The 23,999-nt window shown below is 51.3% G+C and overlaps 1 protein-coding gene across 3 annotated transcripts in view; it reads left to right on the plus strand.

Annotated features, from left to right (window-relative positions):
- Nucleotides 1–23,999, plus strand: part of LOC119956423 (protein phosphatase 1 regulatory subunit 29-like) — a 424,105-nt gene that overhangs the window by 304,346 nt on the left and 95,760 nt on the right. For all 3 annotated transcript variants that reach the window (XM_038783629.1, XM_038783627.1, XM_038783628.1), the window contains one exon: nt 16,468–16,529. The gene's annotated coding sequence lies outside the window, so the exon portion shown is untranslated. The remainder of the gene's footprint in view (nt 1–16,467; nt 16,530–23,999) is intronic.

The following is a 23,999-nucleotide window of genomic DNA, read 5'->3' on the forward strand; positions in this document are numbered from 1 at the left end:
GAGGCCCGCTCCTAGCCCCCCCCCCGGGTGGGGGTGAATTAGGTGCGGGGAGCGGGCCCCGAGGCCGTCGTGAACCTCGGCCGAGTTCACGACGGCCTTCACGAATTCGGCCCCCTGCGGAGAATTCCGCCCATTCAGTCCCCCCCCCCCCCCAAGTATTCTGCCATACCTTCTGCGATGCGTTGGTTTGATCAACATAACCATTGAACCTCTTGGATCGGACTGACACTACATGTCCCCCAACGCCTTTGAATCTTCTGGTCGATTCATGTTATCCAATTTTCTGTGTTGGAGTGCGCCAATATTGCACTTTCAAAGCCTATGGCACTTCCTGGACACTGCTGACATGCTCTCCCTGTGCCAACCGCTGACATCTGCTCACCCCCTGGACAACATCGCTCATTGTTATCAGAAATTGATGAACTCGGGGGCCATCTGGGTATCCAGTAAGCTATTATACATGGTATCCGACGCAACCCAACCTCTGAACTAAACAACCCTGCTTATGCATGCAACAGATGGCGTGGGCAATGTGAATTGGAATGTAGTATTCATTCAGGGCATTTTTGAAAACTTGCTATCTATTATTAATGAGTCCTCAGCCATGGCTAAACGCCACATTGGAAACCAATAAAAAGGTTTGTTTTAAGTTCACATTCGATTTAAAAAAAAAATTTAGAGCACCCAATTCTTTTTTTCCAATTAAGGGGCAATTTAACGCGGCCAATCCACCTCTGGGTTGGGAGACCCACGCAGATAAGGGGAGAATGTGCAAACTCCACCCGGACAGGGACCCGGAGCCGAGATCGAACCTGGGACCTCGGCACTGTGAGGCAGCAGTGCTAAGCACGGCGCCACACCGTGCTGCCCTCAAGTTCACATTAGATTTTAATTGGTCCCTCCCTGCAAGAACGACAATGGGAACATGACAGCAGGCGAGGTGAACATCAGTAGACTGACCTGAACTTGTTCCTGTCAGATTGCTTAGGTTTAACACGAGTCTTTGGGTTTATTTAGCCCAAGTACGATTTGTTGCTGACTGGAATGACCACTGCGAGTGTGAAGTGGTACATCTTGGTTGGAAGAAGACAGATGTGACATGATTGCAGTTTCTAAGATATTGAACTGCCTAACCGGTCAAGGTGGGCGTGGAAATGGTGTTTCCTCTTGTGTGGGAGTCCAAAACTAGGGGAACTGTTTTAAAATTAGGGGTCTCCCTTTAAGGACAGAGATGAGGGTCGGGATTCTTCACTACCTGGCGTTGCGGGCGGTCCCGGCGCCAAGGAGTGGCGTGAACCACTCTGGCGTCGGTCTGCCCGTAAGGTGCGGAATCCTCCGGTGCAGAAGGGGCTTGCGCCGCGCCAATCGGTGCCGAAGGGCCTCGGCCGACCGGCACGTGTTGCCGCAAGCGCGGGAGCGCCAGCGTGTGCTGACGTTATCCCAGCGCATGCGCAGCGGGGTTCGTCTCCGCAAGGACCTTGTTGGAGGTCCACAGCAGCCGGTGCGGAGGGAAAGAGTGCCCCCCACGGCACAGGCCCGCCCGCGGATCGGAGGAGGCTCGAGGGGCTGAATGGCCTTCTTCTGCTCCCATTTTCATAGAATTTACAGCGCAGAAGGAGGCCACTCGGCCCATCGAGACTGCACCGGCTCTTGGAAAGAGCACCCTACCCGAGGTCAACACCTCCACCCTATCCCCACAACCCAGTAACCCCACCCAACACTAAGGGCAATTTAGCACGGCCAATCCACCTAATCTGCACATCTTTGGACTGTGGGAGGAAACCGGAGCACTCGGAGGAAACCCACACACACACGGGGAGGATGTGCAGACTCCGCACAGACAGTGACCCAAGCCGGGAATCGAGCCTGGGACCCTGGATCTGTGAAGCAATTGCGCTATCCACAATGCTACCGTGCTGCTCTCTGTCCTAAAATTTTGTATGTCTAATGTGACAGAAGGGTGGGGAGAATCTGTTCCCATTGGTGGAAAGATTAAGAATGAGAGGTCTGGAACACAGGTAGTTGGTGGAAGAAGCAATTGATACTCCCAGCGAATGGTTAAGATCTGGATTGCGTTGCCTGTGAGCGTGGTGACAGGATTCATCAAGGGCTTTTTAAAAAAAACCTAAAACGGGATTCTCCGTCAGCGAGGTTCTCCGCCGGCAGAAGACTCATGCCCATGGGTTTCCTGACGGCATGCCCACAATGGGAAACCCCATTGGCAGGCTGCTGGGGCGGAGGAACCCACTGCCGGCTGGAGAGGTGGGGGCGCCGTGCCCGAAAACGGGTCTGGCGGGACGGAGAAAACCCGCCCCCATTCTTTCAGGGGATGTAGGCATCACTGGCAAGGCCAGCATTTGTTGCCCACCCTTAATTGCCCTCGAACTGAGTGGCCCATTTCAGAGGGCAGTTAAAAGTCAACCCTGTTGCACTGGGCCAGGAGTCACATGGGGGCCCGAGCAGGTAAGGATGGGCCGAAAGGGACATTAGTGAACCGGATGTTCATTTTAATGCTAATCCATGATAGTTTTGTGGTCACTGTTGCTGAGGCGAGCTTTATATTCCATATTTTATCAGCTGAATTTAAAGTTCGCCTGCTCCCGCGGTGGGGTTTGAACCCACGTCTCCCGGGGCATTAAGCTGGGTTTCGGGATTATTAACCCTGAGACATTACCACTGCGCCACCAGTCCGATAGGGAAGAACGTGTAGGATTAAGGGAGAAGTGGTGGGGGGTGGGGGGGGGGGGGGGGGGGGGGGGGGGATGGTATTTGCTGCATTGCTCATTTGGAAAGCCATGATGGGCTGAATGGCCTCATTCTGTGCTGTAATTAAAATTAAAAAAGGCCAAGAGTTGGTTTCAGATTCGACGTGGTGGAGGTTAGTTGTTCAGTGGAGCTGGTCCAAGGACGTCCATTGCTGGGAGATGGCATATAACCTTAGCTTGTAAGATGACTCTGCTCAGCTGAATGTACTGCAGTAGAACAATGGAAAGCTTGATAGGCAACATCTCAGCCTTCTCTCAAAGATAAAAGCTTTCACTATAGCCCAAAATGCTTCACAGCTAATGACGTGCTCTTTTTCTTAAGTGCTTCCACTGTTGTAATGTGGGAAGCACCGCTAATTTTCGCAGCACGCACTAACAGCAAGGGGATAACTGACTGGCTAATCGCTCCGCTGAGGGATAATTGTTGGTCAGGTTACCAAGAAAAAGGCCCTGCTCTTCTGTGGAATGGTACCGTGGGAGCGTTCGCTTGTGCCTGAGAGGGGCACAGGTAGGGCCTCCAGCTTTGTTTTGTGCTCCCTCGGTGTCAGCCTGGATTGTGTGCGGAAGTCTACACAGTGAGCCTTGATGCACTATCCATTGCGACGAGACGAGAGTAGAGAGTCATCGAGGCTTTATTAAGCTGAGATGTGTGGCCTCCTGGAGCTGCTGCCGAAATAGCTGCAGCTCGGTGAGCACACACATTTATACTCCGCCTACTGGGCGGAGCCAGCAGGCAGGGATCGACCCCCGTACCTGTAGTACAGGAGCCTTACCGTATTACATCTCGTATATGAGATATACAACAGTGGTGACTACCACAAGTCTTAAGCCCATCGACTCAAAGGGTGAAAGTGTGCCAGGGCTGATTTTCCTGAATTTCCATCTGTCCTTCTCAGGAAGAGGACACTGCCCATGTCATGGAGAGCGAGGAGCTGGTTCTGATGCTTGGAGGGTTTAAAGTTGAAAGGAGGAGGGGATGGCAGCGTTGGTCAAGGAGAACGTTGCAGTGCTGGGGAGAGAAGGGGGCGAGATTCTCTGTCCTGCAGAACAGTACAGCACAGAACAGGCCCTTCTGCCCTCAATGTTGTGCCGAGCCATGATCACCCTACTCAAACCCACGTATCCACCCTATACCCGTAACCCAACAACCCCCCCCCCTTAACCTTACTTTTATTAGGACACTACGGGCAATTTAGCATGGCCAATCCACCTAACCTGCACATCTTTGGACTGTGGGAGGAAACCGGAGCACCCGGAGGAAACCCACGCACACAGGGGGAGGACGTGCAGACTCCACACAGACAGTGACCCAGCCGGGAATCGAACCTGGGACCTTGGAGCTGTGAAGCATTTATGCTAACCACCTGCTGCCCCGAGCGGGGTAGCCAGCAGCGGGATTCTCCGTCCCGCCAACCGGCCAAGGGGGTTTCCCATTGTGGGCAGCCTCATGCCGTCGGGAAATGCCCAGGTGTGGGCGCGCTACCAGAGGAACAGAGAATCGCGACAGCGGAGACTCCTGCCCAAGAGGGAGGGCGGGGTGGGAAAGCACAGAATTTATTTGAGCAGGGCTAAGGTGGTCTACAGGTCACCAATTAGTGGGTCAGATGTAAAGGAACAAGTTTGCAAAGACATTACAGAGACACGCAAGAATTATAGAATATTTATAATTATATAAATGAAATATAGATGACGGTAGAAAAGGAAGAGGGACACGAGTCCCTGGATTATTTTCTGGAGAATTTTCAAGAGCAGTATGTTTCCCATCCAGTGAGAAATGAGACGCTGCTGGATCTGGATTCTTGGGAATGAGGTGGGACAAGTAGATCAGCGACTTGATTCTCCAATAATGGGGCTATGTCCCCACGCCCGCGAGAAAACGGGCGCGAATTACTCCGGAAATTACTCTTTTTTCCAGAAAGTCCAGAGTGATTCTCCATTTTTAAGGGGGCTAGCAGGGTCCTGCAGTGTTCCACGCAGCTCCGGCCACGGGTCCGTGTGAAATGGCGGACCCACACAGCAGGCCGGCGCCGAAGAAGTAGGCCCCCCCTCCACCCCAGATCGTATGAGCCCACCGATTGGTGGCCCCCGATCGCGGGCCTGGCCGTCATGGAGGCTCCCCCCACCCCCTCGGAGAATCCCGGCCCAGTTGTCAGTAGGTAGATCGTTTAGGGAACAGTGATCATTGTATCCTAAGGTTTAGATGAGCGATGGAAAAGGACAAATAATAATCCAGAGCAAGAATGGTTCACACCATTCCGACATGCCGGAACCACCTGCCCAGCCGGGTAGGGGAGAATCCCGGCCGATGGCTTTTTGATCAAGCTTTAGGCTGCCTGTCCTCCTATCTCCTCATATGGCCCGTTGTCGTTTTGTCTGATAATGCTGGTATGAAGTGCGTTGGCATTACGATCAAAGGACTATATAAGTGCAACCTTTCAGAGTCCAGCTCTCGATTAGAACTGGGCTATTGTTTGACGCTGGAGCTTTGCAGTGCAAATAAAGAAAATTCTCCAGAGATACTTTAATAACATTGAAAATCAATGCCTCTCGAGACAGATCAAGTGGAAAATGATTAAAACACACTTTGAAATGAAATAAGACCTTTCTGGGATTGGCCTGGGTAATTTTTCCCATTTAGCACTTCTGATCAAATTTTTGCTCAGTGGACAGCAACACATCGAGAAATTGAGCGTTGATGTGAATCTGTCTCATTCGCAGCCCGTAGCCGCTGGATCGACTCCAGTTCCTGATTTCAGCCCACTTGGTTGCTTCTCAGAGCATAGGGAACGTTGGCCATTCGGCACATTCTGAATCTATCCCATCATTCAATTAGATCCCTACCCATATCTTAACTCCACCGACAGCCACACACCCCCACCTGCGTTATCCATCTCTTAATGATAAAACAGGTGCCCAACAGATATCTATCAATCTATAAGGGCAGCATGGTAGCATTGTGGATAGCACAATTGTTTCACAGCTCCAGGGTCCCAGGTTCGATTCCAGCTTGGGTCACTGTCTGTGCAGAGTCTGCACATCCTCCCCGTGTGCGTGTGGGTTTCCTCCAGGTGCTCCGGTTTCCTCCCACAGTCCAAAGATGGGCAGGTTAGGTGGATTGGCCGTGATAAATTGCCCTTAGGTGTCCAAAATTGCCCTGAGTGTTGGGTGGGGTTACTGGGTTATGGGGATAGGGTGGGGGTGTTGACCTTGGGTAGGGTGCTCTTTCAAGAGCCTCTGCAGACTCGACGGGCTGAATGGCCTCCTTCTGCACTGTAAATTCTATGAATCTCATGATGTGGAGATGCCGGCGTTAGACTGGGGTGAGCACAGTAAGAAGTCTTACAGTACTAGGTTAAAGTTCAACATGTTTATTTCAAACACCAGCTTTCGGAGCGCTGCTCCTTCCTCAGGTGAAGGAGCAGCGCTCCGAAAGCTAGTGTTTGAAACAAAAATGTTGGACTTTAACCTGGTGTCGTAAGACTACTATCAATCTCAGTTAATTGCTTCGAAAAGAAACAATAGCGCTGCCTTTTGTGTGACAGAGTTGGGGACACAAAAGTTTAAAATTTGTCACAGCATCGTACGTTCTCCTGGTCGGGCACGTTGAAGGCCTCAAGACTCTACGCTGAGTTCGACAACTTTAGATTTTGAGCATTCTCCTCTATCTTAAATCCCCCCCCACCACTTTTATTACTATCCCACACATGTATTGCCTCAATGCAACCCTCGCACCCCCTCTCCACCCACCTTAGCCTCCCCCTCCCACACACGGGGCCATCTGACGTTTGTTCTCAAAGTTGCCACTTATAGTTGCAATCATCAATCAACTCCGATTGATAGTTATTTGGTCGTCCTTTGCTTACCATGAAATGAAAATTGCTTATTGTCACGAGTAGGCTTTACTGTGAAAAGCCCCTAGTCGCCACATTCCGGCGCCTGTCCGGGGAGGCTGGTACGGGAATCGAACCGTGCTGCTGGCCTGCTTGGTCTACTTTAAAAGCCAGCGATTTAGCCCAGTGAGCTAAACCAGCCCCAGATTGTGAGATATGTAACTAAGGGGATCGGCGACAGGATCTAATAGATTCAAAATATATTGAATCTTGACCCAAGAGGCTACCATCATATTTATTCTTTTGTGGGAGGTGAGCGTTTGTTGTCTATCCCCAATTGCTCTTTCAGAGGCCCAATTAAGAGTCAAGCACATTGTTGTGGGTCTGGAGTCACATGTAGGCCACTCAGTGGGCTAGACAGCTGGTTTGTAATGCAGAACAGGGCCAGCAGCGCGGGTTCAATTCCCGTACCAGCTTACCCGAACAGGCGCCGGAATGTGGCGACTAGGGGCTTTTCACAGTAACTTCATACTTGTGACAATAAACGATTGTTATGTACAGGGGCATTGGTGAAGCAGATGGGTTTTTACGACAATCGATGATAGTTTCACAGTCATCATTACTGAGACCAGCTTTTCAATTCCAGATTTATTAATTGAATTTAAATTCCATCAAGTGCTATGTTGGGATTTGAACCCAGAGCATTAGCCTGGGCCCTCGGGATTACTAGTCCAGTGACATTACCACTACACCACCATGGCGGCATTGTGGCACAGTGGTTAGCACTGTGGCTTCACAGCGCCAGAGTCCTGTGGTGATATCCATTACTGTAAATACACAAGGGGTTAATGTAAGTACACGCAGACTAGCTAGACACTAGAGGGAGCAGCAGAGACATGACACACAGACATTCAACCAATAGCTCAGTAAGATAGGACATGACCAATGGGCATTTACGATACACACAGAGGTGACACTACCACAGGGGGGCATTACACCAACCCATATATAAAGGACACAGCACACATGATCTTCCTCTTTCCAGTGGAGACACTCAGTGAGTACAGACACACGGTTGATTAAACATCACACCTACCACGTGGATTGTAGCAGACTGGTTCGTCAGTCTGAGTAGCGATAGAAGGATTAACAGTAGAGTCGAATCCAAGTAGGAGAATTGTTAATAGTTCAATAAACATGTTGAAGCTATCTCCACGTCTGAACCTTCCTTTGTCAGAGTGCACATCAAGGAAGCAGCTTATGCTACATCAAGAGCATTACAAAACAAGACCTGGGCTCGATTCTGGCTTTGGGTCACTGCCTGTGCGCAGTCTGCACATTCTCCCCGTGTCAGCGTGGGTTTCCTCCGGGTGCTCCGGTTTCCTCCCACAAGTCCAAAGATGTGCAGGTTAGATGGATTGGCCATGATAAATTGCCCTTTAATGTCCAGGGACGTGCAGGTTGGTTGGCGTTGCGGGGGTTGGGTGGGCACAGGTGGGATGCTCTTTCGGAGGGTCGGTGCAGACCCGATGAACCGAATGGCCTTGTTCGGCACTGGAGGGATTCTATGATGGATCTTCCCCCTCAATGGCAGGTGGAGCAAATGCGACCTTCAAATCTCCGTGTCTTTGAGCAGAGATGGACCGGGTCTGGGCCTTTCTTCATGGAGCTTTCCTCCTGACATTCCCAACAGTGTCGCTCTGGTACCACAACCCGATGCTCGGTTAACTCCATTTTAGTTGGTGGGCACCAACCGGGCAAGTGGAAAACTGTCCGAAATTCCTGCACCAATTCCTCTCCCTTCTCGGGGGGACCTGCAAGGGCCGTCACCACGGCAACTGCCCTGTGGCCCTTTCCCACCTGCTTGCTAAAACCCACGGAAGGCCAACAGCTGAATGGCCTCACCTGCACGGTTGGCGCTCAGCCAAGTGTGAGATCAGGCGCAACAGAGAAGTTTGCATTCCTGACGGTAACATTGGGAAAACGTTGTCAGTGGTGGGCACCGGCCCCCATCATCAAAGATAGAACATGTTCATCCGCAGCACGCCCTGAGGGGGGGCTCCTTCACGACACACAGGAAGCAGTGAAGAAAAGGTCTCTCTCCGAGGCTTGCTCATTACTGAACACCCTTGGGAAGAGGTTGGCCGGTCGTAGATGCCATTGACGCGGCCACAGATTCAGCGGACGATTGTCTTGGTGGAAAGATTCGAGCGAAGACTGAAAATCCAGTAGGCAGGATGACGGAAAGTTGAAAAGAACAGGGGAGGAGATAAAGCCAGCTCGGAAAGAGTGGGTAGGTGACGTCAAGGCCGGGTATGAAAGTCTGAGCAAGGGGAGGCTGAGGAAGATATGGATTTCGACGATTTTGATGGCACAGAGAAGAATAACTAACAAGGGAGATTCTGCCAGGAATCTTCACTTCAATGTGACAATAACGGAGGGAGGAAGTGTGTTTAACATTGTGTATTTATAGGTACAGTAAGAAGTCTTACAACACCAGGTTAAAGTTCAACAGGTTTGTTTCAAATCACTAGCTTTCGGAGCACGGCCCCTTCCTCAGCAGTTCTCTAGAAGCTAGTGATTGAAATGAAATGAAATGAAATGAAACAAACCTGTTGGACTTTAACCTGGTGTTGTAAGACTTCTTACTGTGCTCACCCCAGTCCAACGCCGGCATCTCCACATCATGGGTATTTAAAGATGAGGAGGACCACGAGAGAATTTGCAGATAATCCACACCTTTTACTAAAGGTGGGATCAACCGGTCACACTGTGCCCGAGAGCAATGTGGCACCGGTTAACGCCAGGACATCCCACTTCTGGAATCTATCCGGCTCGCCACGCCACTCGAGGCCGAATGTGATCTCACAAGATGCGATGTGAATCCTGCCCATTGTGGACAGGATCACTAAATCTGCATATTAGAGTGAGACAGGTCGTGTAACCCCTTTGCCTTGGAGACCCCGGGTGAGAGCCGTTCAGTGCTGGTCTCCCCCCAATAGAACCAGGCGGAATGGCACCCGTGGGGGTCTCCCTGGGGATTGGAGGCCCCCAGATGCATGCTCTGTGGGCAGGGTGGTACCCTGGCACTGCTGATGCCACTTGGGCACCTTGGGCGTGCCATCCTGGCTGGGGGTTTTCTGGCCGTCGATTCCTGAACTAACTCTGCTGAACTAACTTTATCTGGAGAATATTGGGTACAGATCTACGGGCCATTGCTGAGGTCTGTGCGCCACAGGAACTTTGGGCGCGATTCTCCGCAATGGCCGACGCTGGAGTGAAACCCGGAGTTTTTCACTCCGGCGTCGGAGGTCGCTCCTTGCCCCCTATTCTCCCCCCCCCTCCCCCCCAACCCCCCCGGGGGGGGCTAGGAGCGGCGTTGGGAGAAACTCGGCCGCCGAGCCTTGACGCTTGCGTCAAGGCGGCGTTGGGAGAATGACATGTCCGGCGGCGCCTATGTGACGTCAGCCGTGCGTGCGCAGGTTGGCTGGCTCCAACACGCGCATGTGCGGTTGCTGTCTTCCCCTCCGCTGCCCCGCAAGACGTGGCGGCTTGATCTTGCGGGGCGGCGGAGGGGAAAGTGCGTCTCTCAGAGCCGTGGTGCTCGATCCCCTCTCCGCCCCCCACAGGCCCCACACTTACCTGTCGCGCGCTGTTCACGCCGGCAGCGACCAGGTGACCGTCTCATTTCCCCCACAGTCACTCCGAGGGCAGCGTGCGATGGCGCTGAGCCTTCGGGTGTACATGAAGAATCTGACAGAGCCCTACTCATCACCAGCCAAGCAAGGTCTTGGTGCTTGCTTGTAAGTTCTGGTGATGAGGCATTCTGCCAGATAACTCTGACAGTCGGCTCAGGCAACCATCCAACGTCCTCCACAGTCTCCTTTTCCCTGAGGGCCTCGAGGACATTACGTGCTGACCACTGCTTTATTGCCTTGTGGTCAAAGGTGTTTTTCTTCAAATATTTATGGGGAGTAGTGCTAAGCGGCGCTCACCCAAAGTCTCCGAGGCAAAGGGAATGAATCCCAAAGCCTCAGGCACCTCAGGAATCTGCACATTAGAGTAAGACTACCTGCCTCGCTGTAATATGCAGATTTTCCAAAACTTGCCCAGAATGGGTGGGATTTACATTGCAACATCTCGTGAGATCGTGTCAGCAGGTGACAGTATGGTTGCCAGTACCAAGAGCGACGAAAACCAGGGATACACAAGAGGACAGAATTGACAAATACCGACAGCGCCATTTTAGATCATGGAAACAGGAGGCAGCCATTTTGGAATTGGGTAGGAAACACATGGGGAACCGAAAATGATTCTGTCGCTTCCTTCCTGCACAGAGTGACCAACTCGCCCCAGTTTTTTAGGGACCCCCCCCCCCCACCCCCCCACCCCCGACCCCACTCCCTCGGTGGTTAAGGGTGAGGCCGAGCTGGTGTTTTTTTCCATATTAACAAGAATCTCAGAATTGACGGTGTAGAAGGAGGGCATTCGGCCCACGGCCCTTGGAAAGAGCACCCTGTTAAGCCCACACCTCCACCTTACCCCTGTAACCCAGTAACCCCACCTCACCTTTTTTTGGACACTAATGGCAATTGGTCACGGCCAATCCATCTAACCCGCACATCTTTGGAATATGGGAGGAAACCGGAGCACCCGGAGGAAACCCACGCAGACACGGGGAGAACGTGCGGACCCCACGCAGACAGTCGCCGAAGGCGGGAATCGAACCTGGGACCCTGGTGCTGTGAAGCAACAGTGCTAACCACTGTGCTACCGTGCCGCCCTCTGATCTCTGACAGTATACCCCAACCCCGCCCCCCCCACCTCATATAAATGAGCTCAGAGGTCTGGTAGCATACCATCCTTCACCCCCCCCATACCACGCAAAGCTCTTACGTTCACGCCAATACCAACGTGTCCCTTACATTTTTCACCAGACGTCGATCGCCCTCTCCCTGTGTTCAACTCCAACACAATCCTGATAAAATTACCCTTTATGGTCGCTATCTGTTTCAAAGAGGCCATCTCTCCGTTAAACAGTTGTGAATGATTTATGGGTGCCTGGGTGCTTCAGTATTGGTGCTGTTTAATAAGGGGAATTTCCACCTTGCTAACCAGGTTAGAGGCAGTTACAATGTCCTTTGTGTCTGCTCGTTCAGATCCTTCATGTGCAAGGCTGTTTAAAGCAGGTGCAGTGACAACAGTGTTGTAAATAAACTAACTCGAAGGGTTGATCTTGAGGGACAGAGCGAGCGCGCACAATTGAAATATATGCCAAGTTATTTTCCCCAGAGAGCAACAGAAGACGGGTCATCTAATAATTTTAAGGATGAGCCGCGATAGATTCTTGGCCGACACGCGAGGGACACACGGAAAAGTGGACTTGAGGCTATAGTCAGATGGGCCATAAATTTTTATGAATGGCGCACTGGGCCTGAGGGACGGAATGGCCTACTTCTGCTCCGACTTTGCGTGTTTGTGTTTTCATAATTGGTGGGCTGGATTCTTCGTTTCAGCTACTAAATAGCCAGCTGAAACGGAGAATTTGCGGGCTTTTTAAGACAGCAAAATCGGCGCTGAGCCCTCACCGATTCTGCGATTTGGGAGGGGCTAGCAACAGCACCGGGTGAAACTCCCGTCTCCTGTGCCGAATATGGCCGGAGAATGGCTGGTTCCCTGTGCGTAGCGGTGACCTGCAGCAGTCGCGCCGTACAACATGGTGCCGGCTGTGCGCGGATCCGACCCGCCAAATATGGCCTCCCCCCTGGCCATCCACCACCAGTCCCCCCCAGCACTCGCGGAAGCCCCCCCCCCCCCCCCCCCCCCCCCCTCGGATAACGACACGGCACCCGGCCAAGTGTGGCGGCTCTGGCAGCTCTGGACACAGTCCGCAGCAGCGCCGGGTTCCCGACCGCTCGGACCACACGTCAACCGCGCGGTCGGGAACTCGGCCCATCGGGGGTGGAGCATTGCGTGCGCCGCGTGACGCGGTGATGCCATTTCGGAGGGGGCGGAGACTCGAAAACTGCCGTCAAACCGGCGCTGCCATTGGCCATCGGAAGGGATTCTCCGCCCGATTGCCGATTACGATATTGGCATCGGGCAGTGGAGAATCTCGCCCGGTGTAGCAAGCAGGGTCAATGACTCTTGTCTCGTCTAGTGGAGCTAATGCGACCCCACCCCCTCGTGCTGTCAAGTCCGGTGATTTTCAGACAGTCCCGGAAATATCAGCAAACCGCAGTTTGAACCAAAAGTAAAATATTTTTTCTTTTAACGAAATGGAGTCGGACAAAAAGATTCAAAAGTTCGAACGTTCCCTGAAGGATTTGCTGTCAAACGGGAGACCTTAGTACGAGGCACATCCTAATAAAGCGACCACCCTCCCCGATATTGCCAAGAATGTTGATTGTTTTGTCCTACTCCATTTCTCTGAGGAAAAAAATCTTCTTTTCCTCAAATTTCCCCTGTCAGCATCAACGGGGCTGAGGTGGAGATGGTGAGCAGTTAGGGGTACACATCACCAAGGGGTACACATCCTAGGGGTACACATCACCATGTATCTGTCCTGGTTCACCCACATCGACGCTACCACCAAGAAAGCACAGCAGCACCTTTACTTCCTCGGGAAACTACGTAAATTCTCCACACTGACTCTTACCAACTTTTACAGATGCCCCATAGAAAGCATCCTATCGGGCTGTATCACAGCCTGGTATGGCAACTGCTCGACCCAAGACCGCAGAAACTTCAGAGAGTCGTGAATACCGCCCAGTCCATCACACGAACCTGCCTCCCATCCATTGACTCCATCTACACCTCCCGCTGCCTGGGGAAAGCGGGCAGCATAATCAAAGACCCCTCCCACCCGGCTTACTCACTCTTCAAACGTCATCCATCGGGCAGGAGATACAAAAGTCTGAGAATACACTTGAACAGACTCAAAAAACACTTCTTTTCCGCTGTTACCAGACTCCTAAACAACCCTCTTATGGACTGACCTGATTAATACCACACCCCTGTATGCTCCACCCGATGCCGGTGTCTATGTATGATGTGGAGATGCCGGCGTTGGACTGGGGTGAGCACAGTTAGAAGTCTTACAACACCAGGTTAAAGTCCAACAGGTTTGTTTCGAATCCCTAGCTTTCGGAGCACAGCTCCTTCCTCAGGTGAATGAAGAGGTATGTTCCAGAAACATAAAAATAGACAAAGTCGCAATCAAAGCATTGTCTTGCATCTTTGACTTTGTCTATTTTTATGTTTCTGGAACATAACTCTTCATTCACCTGAGGAAGGAGCTGTGCTTCGAAAGCTAGTGATTCGAAACAAACCTGTTGGACTTTAACCTGGTGTTGTAAGACTTCTTACGGTGTTTAAGTGGTTATATTGTGTACCTTGTGTTGCCCTATTATGTATTTTCTTTCATTACCTTGTCTTTTCATGTACTGAATGATCTGTTGAGCTGCTCGCAGAAAAGTTCTTTTCACTGTACCTCGGTCCACGTGACAATAAACAAATCCAACTTGACAGCGTGAGGTATGAAAGTAGACAGAACAATTTTGTTCAGGAACGATCTGAAGGAGCAAATTGGAGAAAACACAAAGGACATTGTGACCGGTTCCAGCGTGGTTATTAATGGCTAGATTCCCGTTATCAAACGGCAGCAACAGTGAAGCGCTTATAAATCATTTCCCATCCATTCCTGATGAGCATCAATGACTCTTTCTAGATGCATGTCAACCAGGTTGTTTCTCTAAGTATATTTTCCCGAACCTCTGTTCTATCGACCGATATCTTAATGGATTGATTTGACACGCTGATTTTATTTATGTGAGCTGATCTATTATGTAAGGGCTGTGTTTTATTTCTCCCCCGCTCTTCTGCTGAGTAGCAGCCTTGTTATTTGTTACAATGCTTGTCCCTTCATCTTGTTATCGTTCAGAGAAAGTGCTGTGTGAAGTTATACCCGCATGCGCACGGTTCCTCTTCAGTGAGCCTCCAGAAAATGATCAGCTAAGTTGAAAAAGACCTCAAGATCTCAAAGAACTCTGGGTTCGGGTCCAACGGCAGTACTTGACGGCCATGGAAGGAGCTTAAATGGGCTGATAATTGGCCTGGAAACCCTGCCCCCTCCCCTCTCCCACGCCCCTCACCATTGCCCAAAGAGTTTTTAAAAAAGGGGGTGAATTCTCCGCCTCCCTGGTCACGTGTTTCTCGCCAGCGTGCCATCAGTGGCAGCGGGATTCACCGTTCCTGTCCAATGGGATTTCCCATTGCGGGCACCCCACACCGCCAGGAAACCCGTGGGCCGAGGGTAAGCTGCCGGTGGAACGGAGAATCCCGCCGACGGAGAATTCAACCCACATTCCGCAACGGCCGCCTTTCACAACTCCAGGAACGCCCGGAGCACTTTCACGGCCAATGAAGAGCTTTTGGAGTGTAATCATTCTTGCGATGTAGGAAACGTGGGAGCCAATTTGCGCACAGTAAGATCCCACAAACGGCGACGTGCTCTTGACGCGGACAATCTGTTTTGTTTTGTGCTGGGTTAGTTGGACGTGGGATTAAATATCGTCTGGCGCACCAGGGAAATCTCCGCTGCTCTTTGTCGATCTAGTGTCGTGGTGTCTTGAGATTTAAAAAAAAATTTAGACTACCCAATTATTTTTTTTCCAATTAAGGGGTAATTCAGTGTGACCAATCCACCTACGCTGCACATCTTTTTGGGTTGTGGGGAAAGAGACCCACGCAGGCAAGGGGAGAATGTGCAAACTCCACACGGAAGTGACCCAGGGCCGGCCGGCCGTGATCGAACCCGGGTCCTCAGCGCCGTCAGGCAGCAATGCTAACCACCCGAGTCTCGAGAGGTGAGGCGGTTCTCATCTGGACACCGGCACCTCTGGTGACACCCTCTGGACCACCTGACATTAAGAGCAAGAATCCTACATGGTGGAAGGCACTGAGGCCAATTGCCAGGCCCAGCCAGGTTGCTGGCTGATTTCAACTGAGTCAGCAGCAACTGGGTTTCCGTGGCACAGTGAGCATTGGCCAGCGCACGCCCTAACTGAGGAATCAGGGGAGTTGTGTGGAAGCCACCCAACATAGACTAATGGGTTATACAGTTAAAGGGATCTGGTCATGTTATAATTGGAGTCAACGTGACTGACCATCATTAGAAACTGCTGCTAAAGTCCCGAAACAGGTTCATGAGTGCGGTATCAAGAGGAACTTTGTCATTCCAGGCGGGGTTCGTGATCGTGCTGGAGGGCCTCCTTCCAGGCCGAGGATAGATCGTTCCCCTTCTCTCCTCTGTGGCGTCAAACAGACAGGTGAGGGCCCCCTCCCTGAAGCTGGGAGCTGGCTGCCATCCTCCTGGCTTGACTGTGAGCAAGTAATGTGGAGATAGACCTGCCCAGATGACCCCCGGAGCGGAGAATCCGACACTCTGTGCCACAGGCGTGACGTTTTTCACACAGGGAATTTTTTTCCCTCCCGAAAGTCCATAAAAATTGCCTTCGGGGTTGGCAGGATTCGTACCGGCTTCCGTGCTCCAACTGACACCAGGCCAAAAATTGGGAAAATTCCGCCCAATATTCTGCTGCTCTCTCCAGAGACACCTCCCAGTGGAATCAGGCGGGCGTAAGGCACCACAGAGCGAGGCCCTCAGCCTGATGTCAGTCTCATGGGGCAGCACTGAGCAGACCACAGATATTTCCCAAGGGGAGGGTAGGAGAACTGGAAGGGTGGTCACGTTCCCATGCGCCTCCAGTCTGGGCAGACTGATGCCCCCAACGATGGAAGGCTACTGCAGAGGCGATGGTGCGAATGAAACGAAACATAACCCTTGCCCATCTTTGTGTGTTTCCCTCCAGATTCTCGGTCGTGACGGCGCAATTCCTGAGAGGATCAGAACCAAGGTCGGCACACGTAAACTGTGAGTACGAGTCACATACTCCAGATTTCATCTCTGATCCGTTTGAGGTGAACCCCACGGATTCGGAGGACATTTCCTGTCCCAGCGGTTAAAATGTCGGAACACACGGGGGCGGGAATGTTTGAGGGATTGGACGGACACGTTTAAGGCAGAAAGGAATAAACGGACGTGTTGATACGGTCGAGGTGCAGTAGGGTGGAAGGAGGTTTTTAAACATGAGCATGATGGGCCAACTGGCCTGTTTTTGTGTTGTATGTATCTAATTCAGTGATGGGCAACCCAGCCTGGTGAGTAGGCCGCATTAGAGGCCCTTCGTCATCTCAGGGGTCCGCAAGATTGAAATCGGGGCTCGTTCGCCAACCGTGACCCCATGAATAAGGTTAAACACATTAAATGCATTCCCGATATTTCACAATGTGTTATAGAAAATGCTTAATCATTTATCAATACCAATGGAGCCGTCACCAATTTCAAATGGTCAAAGCAAAAGGAACATTTACACTTTGGCAGAGGGAGCGCACGGCCCTCACGGTCAAGGTCAAGGGGCAGGATGGTGCACTAGCACTGCAGCTGCCACCTTGGTACCCTGGCACTGCCACCTGGGTGTCAGCCTGGCACTCTCAGCCAGCAGAGGCACTGCCAGGTTAGCTCTGCATATTTTGCGTGGGTGTGGGATTTGGCCAGGGGTGCCCTGTGTGGGTGTTAGGGCCTCCTAAGTGTGTTCAGGCTGGGGAGGGGGTTGCTTCACGGGCCTCGGAGATCGGGATGCCATTTTGAAATGGCATGATATCCCGATCCCTGCCTATGCTGGGGGAGTTCCAAAAAAAAAAAAAAAAATGTGGGCTGCACGGTAGCATTGTGGATAGCACAATCGCTTCACAGCTCCAGGGTCCCAGGTTCGATCCCGGCTTGGGTCACTGTCTGTGCGGAGTCTGCACATCCTCCCCGTGTGTGCGTGGGTTTACTCCGGGTGCTCCGGTTTCCTCCCACAGTCCAAAGATGTGCAGGTTAGGTGGATTGGCCGTGATAAATTGCCCTTAGGGTCCAAAATTGCCCTGAGTGTTGGGTGGGGTTACTGGGTTATGGGGATAGGGTGGAGGTGTTAACCTTGGGTAGGGTGCTCTTTCCAAGAGCCGGTGCAGACTCGATGGGCCGAATGGCCTCCTTCTGCGCTGTAAATTCTATGAAATCTATGTTGTGAGCAATCAGCACGCTCCTCACTTCACTCGGCTCTCGCTTTACGTGCGAATCACTTCAGCCATACCGGCAGGAAAAAAAAAACCACCCGGACGGAAATCAGCGGAACGTGGCGACCCTGCGCGTGGGCAACGGTCAACAAAATGTCTGGTGGGCAGCACTCGGAATCCAGCTGGGCCGCTTGTGGGACCCAGGCTGCATTTTGCCCCCCTAAATTAAGGTGCACCGAACATTTTGACATGCAGGATGGTAGGATTTGGTATTGTGGCAGGATGATGACCATCTGCGATGGGTGGGAAGCTGTGATACAGGGACCAGCTACGTGAAATGAAATGAAATGAAAATCGCTTATTGTCACGAGTAGGCTTCAATGAAGTTACTGTGAAAAGCCCCTAGTCGCCACATTCCGGCGCCTGTCCGGGGAGGCTGGTACGGGAATCGAACCGTGCTGCTGGCCTGCTTTAAAAGCCAGTGATTTAGCTCAGTGAGCTAAACCAGCCCCTAATGCCCACTGGTTGGGACATTTGTTGGGGGAGCCCCATCTGGAGCCACTCTTGTCCCCACCTGGGTGGTTGGTTGCAGTACAGAACAGCCCAGGAGCATTGTAGAAGGCGTCAGGGCATGTTGAGAGAGCAGATAATAAAGCACATGGGGCTGGATTCTCTGTTCCTGCGGCTACGTGCCGACGCCAGCGGTGGACGGGAAAATCGGCGCAGACCCCTCACCGTTTCCGGTACCGGTGAGGAGTTAGCACCGACGCCGCCTGAGACTCTGATAGCACTTAAGCTTCAGCCAACACAATCACTCTCTCAACCACCCCGCACCCTGACGGCGCATTAGGTTAGACCTTTGTTGGTTTGTGTCGTTAATTATTCCTGGAACAGGGCGCTCGTCTGTCGCCGGGCTGCCTATTGCTTGAGGGGGTTGACACTGCACAGTCACACCCATTGACAGGCAGGCAGACAAACCTAAGGGGCAAGTTAGTCTGGCCAATTGATCTAACCTGGACGTCTTTGGACTGTGGGAGGAAACCGGGGCACCCGGAGGAAACCCACGGAGATGTGGGGAGAACGTGGAAACTCCGCACAGACGGACCGCTGGCCGGAATCAAACCCAGGTCTCTGGCGCTGTGAGGCAGCAGTGCTAACCACTGCGCCACCGTGCCGCCCTCCCAACACAGTCAGCATGCACTTATAAGGTTCATTTCACAAAGGTTCCATGCAAAACGCGTGCCGTAGTCCGACCAAGACTCTAGACTGGGTCCCTCGCCTTAACGTCCCCGATATCTCCTTTGCCTTTCTTGGCAAGTTCGAAAACCTTGGACAGGATTCCCCGTCCCGCCAGCCCCGTTTACCGTCGGGAAACCCGCGGGCGCGGCTGCGTTGCCGGCAAAGCGGAGCATCCCGCCGATGGAGGACCCCGCAGCCCACGTCTCACCCAAAAGATGGCTGACCACGTTCTCCATGTGAAAACAGCGACTGCACTAAATTGGCTGGAGAACGCTTTGCGGGGTTTATATAAATGAAAGTCTTCTTACTTTACGAGCAGTATTGAATCAATCTTTGAATTAATGTGTTGCACTACACCCCCAATGGCACCGGCATCAGATTAATATTGCTACACTCTGTGATGTGGTACATTGGATATCAATTTACAGATGCTGTTAACAGAAACATAAGAGCAACCCATAACAAAAATTAATTTCTAGGTCCTGCCTCATTGAACCTAGCAAATTTCATAATGCAACATATGAGCTGATGAAGTAGGAGCCATTCAGCCCCTTGAGCCTGCTCCGCCATTCAATAAAATGGTGGCTGATCTGACTGTAACTTCAGCCCCACATTCCTGCCACCCCCCGATAACCTTTCACCTCCTTGTCAATCAAGAATCCATCTCGCTCTGCCTTAGAAATAGTCAAAGACTCTGTCTCCACCACCTTCGAGGGAGAGAGGCCCAAAGGCTCACCACCCCCTGGGAGAAGAAATTCCTTCTCGTCTCTGTCTTGGGCGGCACGGTAGCACGGCGGTTAGCACTGTTGCTTCACAGAGCCGGGGTCCCAGGTTCAATTCCCGGCTTGGGTCACTGACTGTGCGGAGTCTGCACGTTCTCCCCCGTGTCTGCGTGGGTTTCCTCCGGGTGCTCCGGTTTCCTCCCACAAGCCCCGAAAGATGTGCTGCTTGGTGAATTGGACCTCTGTGCACCCGAACAGGCGCCGGAGTGTGGCGACTAGAGGACCTTCACAGTAGCCCCTTCACAGTAGCTTCATTGCAGTGTTAAGGTAAGCCTACTTGTGACAATAATGAAGATTATTGTTGTTATTAAATGAGCGATGCCTTATTTGTAAACGGCGACCCCTCGTTCTAGGGTTAAAATAACGTCATTCCCTCAATGCTCTACCTCAAGTGCCAGCCTGGGATTTCATATCCAAGTTTCTGGAGTGGGGTGACACCCATGGTCTATGGACTCAGATGCGTGTGTTACCGCCAGGTCAACTGGCTTGGGCCTGAATCCTGGCTCCCCTTGCAGTGGGCCCGGCAATGGCCGTTGAGTCAGACCTCAGCTGAGATGAAAAGCTAATGATTGCCGATGCTCCGGGGTTCTGTCAGGAACGCTTTACCAGGGGAAGTGTGTTGGCCCTGATAACTCCCGCACACCTAAATGGGTAATGAGCCTTCCACAATTCACGCCCACCAACTCTGTGGAGATATTACCGTCCATTTGAGCCCTGGACAGATTTTCTTAATTTTCGCGCACTTCGAACTTCTCCAACATTGGCAAGTCCAAACGCGGTCATATCCAGTTGGGATATTGAGAGAGACCAAACTGTGGGCACCGTGCCATTGGTTTCCTGCCACGCAGCCAGAAATTCCCGAAGACTACAATTCCCAAGAACATATATTTCACAAATTATTTCCATAATAGGAAACAGATACACTGTGGAAGCTTTATTTAACAGTTCTGAAGAGATAGATTTGTTTAACATGCATTGTGGCGTGAGATTTGCAATGAGTCAGGGACTACAAATTAATATTTTTATGGGTTGCTCTTATGTTTCTGTTGACAGCATCTGTAAATTGATATCCGATGTACCACATCACAGAGTGTCGTAATATTAATCTGAAGCCAGGGCCATTGGGGGTACATGAAACAGATTAATTCAAGGATTTACTCAATGCTGCTCTCAAAGAATCATAGAATTTACAGTGCAGAAGGAGGTCATTTGGCCCATCGAGTCTGCACCGGCCCTAGGAAAGAGCATCCGACTTAAGCCCAAGCCACCACCCTATCCCCGTAATCCAGTAACCCCACCCAACCTTTTGGACATGAAGGGGCCAATCCACCCTAACCTGCACATCTTTGGACTGCGGGAGGAAACCGGAGCACCCGGAGGAAACCCACGCAGACACGGGGAGAATGTGCAGACTCCGCACAGACAGTCACCCGAGGCCCTGGAGTTGTGAGGCAGCAGTGCTAACCACTGTGTGCCCCCACGCCGCCGCATAATACGTAAACACCCCAAACTACTTTGCAGCCAATTTAATGCTTTAATGTTGCAAACATGGCTGCCAAAATGGGCACAGCAAGGTTCCACTGATGCAGCATAACCTCAATGGGCCAAATGGCCTCCTTCTAGGCTCAATGGTCCCATACTGGTTTACCGATCTGTGAGGAAGATCTGCGCCAGTGTTGATTGGTTAAAGGTCAACCAATCAAGAGAGGTGTTTTGCTCTTTCCCTGTGGCTAGCCTGCACTGATGCCAGTTTGCCACTCTGTCCAAGGCAGAGCATCGTGCATCGGGGGTGGGGGGTGGGGGTGGGGGGCGAAGGGGGGAGGGGGGGAGGGGGTGTTTGGCGATCTGGAAGTAAGTTGACAAGCTTTCTCTGGAAGGATTCCTTGTAAATGCAGCGCCTGAAAGAAAAAGTAAGACTTGCATTTGTATAGCGCCTTAAGACCACCGGATGCCTCAAAGCACTCGCCAGCCAAGGAAGTGTATTTGCATACAACCAACCCCTCCCCCCAACACAAGACCAGAGGATTGTTTTATTAGTGTGTGATGTTGCTTGACGGATAAATATTCACTCTTCTTTGAAATGGTGCCTGAGGATCTTTTATGTCTACCTGTACAGACAGGTGGGGTCTTGGTTTGATGTCTTGGCTTGAAAAGCAGGACCTCTGACAGTGCAGCACTGCCTCGGCACTGCACTGCAGCGTCTGCCAGAGTTATCCTGAGGTGGAACTCCACCTAGTAAAAAAATGGTGCTCTGTGCGTCCTCGGACGCGTGTTCCCCATTTACGCCCCTTGTTCAAAGCGAGTCGTGTTGAATGGGCAGCAGGGTAGCATAGTGGTTAGCACAGTTGCTTCACAGCTCCAGGGTCCCAGGTTCAATTCCTGGCTTGGGTCACTGTCTGTGCGGAGCATAGAACATAGAAAAATACAGCACAGAACAGGCCCTTCGCCCACGATGTTGTGCCAAACTTTTGTCCCTATCTATGTCTCTTTGCATCCGACAACAGCCCTCCTCACTATCCACAACTCCACCAATCTTCGTATCCTCTGCAAATTTACGGACCCACCCTTCAACTCCCTCATCCAAGTCATTAATGAAAATCACAAACAGCAGAGGACCCAGAACTGATCCCTGAGGTACGCCACTGGTAACTGGGCTCCAGGCTGAATATTTGCCATCCACCACCACTCTCTGACTTCTATCGGTTAGCCAGTTTGTTATCCAACTGGCCAAATTTCCCACTATCCCATGCCTCCTTACTTTTTGCAAAAGCCTACCATGGGGAACTTTATCAAATGCCTTACTAAAATCCATGTACACCACATCCACTGCTTTACCTTCATCCACATGCTTGGTCACCTCCTCAAAGAATTCAATAAGACTTGTGAGGCAAGACCTACCCCTCACAAATCCGTGCTGACTATCCATAATCAAGCAGTGTCTTTCCAGATCACCAGAAATCCTATCCCTCAGTACCCTTTCTATTACTTTGCCTACCACCGAAGTAAGACTAACTGGCCTGTAATTCCCAGGGTTATCCCTATTCCCTTTTTTGAACAAGGGCACGACATTCGCCACTCTCCAATCCCCTGGTACCACCCCTGTTGACAGTAAGGACGAAAAGATCATTGCCAACGGCTCTGCAATTTCATTTCTTGCTTCCCACAGAATCCTTGGATATATCCCGTCAGGCCCGGGGGACTTGTCTATCCTCAAGTTTTTTTAAATGCCCAAACATCTTCCTTCCTAACAAGTATCTCCTCGAGCTTACCAGTCTGTTTCACACTGTCCTCTCCAACAATATCGCCCCTCTCAATCGTAAATACTGAAGAAAAGTACTTGTGCAAGACCTCTCCTATCTCTTCGGACTCAATACACAATCTCCTGCTACTGTCCTTAATCGGACCTACCCTTGCTCTAGTCATTCTCATATTTCTCACATATGTGTAAAAGGCCTTGGGGTTTTTCTTGATTCTACCCGCCAAAGATTTTTCATGCCCTCGCTTAGCTCTCCTAATCCCTTTCTTCAGTTCCCTCCTGGCTATCTTGTATCCCTCAAGCACCCTGTCTGAACCTTGTTTCCTCAGCCTTACATAAGTATCCTTCTTCCTCTTAACAAGACATTCAGCTTCTCTTGTCAACCATGGTTCCCTCACTCGACCATCTCTTCCCTGCCTGACAGGGACATACATATCAAGGACACGTGAATTGGTCTCCAGAGCCTTCTGCGGCAAAGAGCTCCACAGATTCACCACCCTCTGACTGAAGAAATTCCTCCTCATCTCTGTTTTAAAGGATCGTCCCTTCAGTCTGAGATTGTGTCCTCTGGTTCTAGTTTTTCCCACAAGTGGAAACATCCTCTCCACGTCCACTTTACCCAGGCCTCGCAGTATCCTGTAAGTTTCAATCCGATCCCCTCTCATCCTTCTAAACTCCAACGAGTACAGACCCAGAGTCCTCAACCGTTCCTCATACGACAAGTGGTACAACAACAACTTGTATTTGTGTAGCATCTTTAAACAAATAAAATAAATTATGACACTGAGGCACTCTCAATTACGACGTGAGAGCGAGGTCGGTAATCAAAGGCTTTAATATACAGAGAACAGGACAGCATTCGAGAGAAGTGTGCTCGCCACATGGAGCCTTATCCTATATACTGTTTCCTGGGGGCGTAGCCAGAGGCGGAGTCCCCCAGGGTTCCAAGCCTCTTAAAGGGGCAAGGTATTAAAGGTCAGGTACCGTTTACGGCAGTTATTAATAC

This window comes from Scyliorhinus canicula, chromosome 23, assembly GCF_902713615.1.
Source record: "Scyliorhinus canicula chromosome 23, sScyCan1.1, whole genome shotgun sequence".
NCBI classification, from domain to species: domain Eukaryota; kingdom Metazoa; phylum Chordata; class Chondrichthyes; order Carcharhiniformes; family Scyliorhinidae; genus Scyliorhinus; species Scyliorhinus canicula.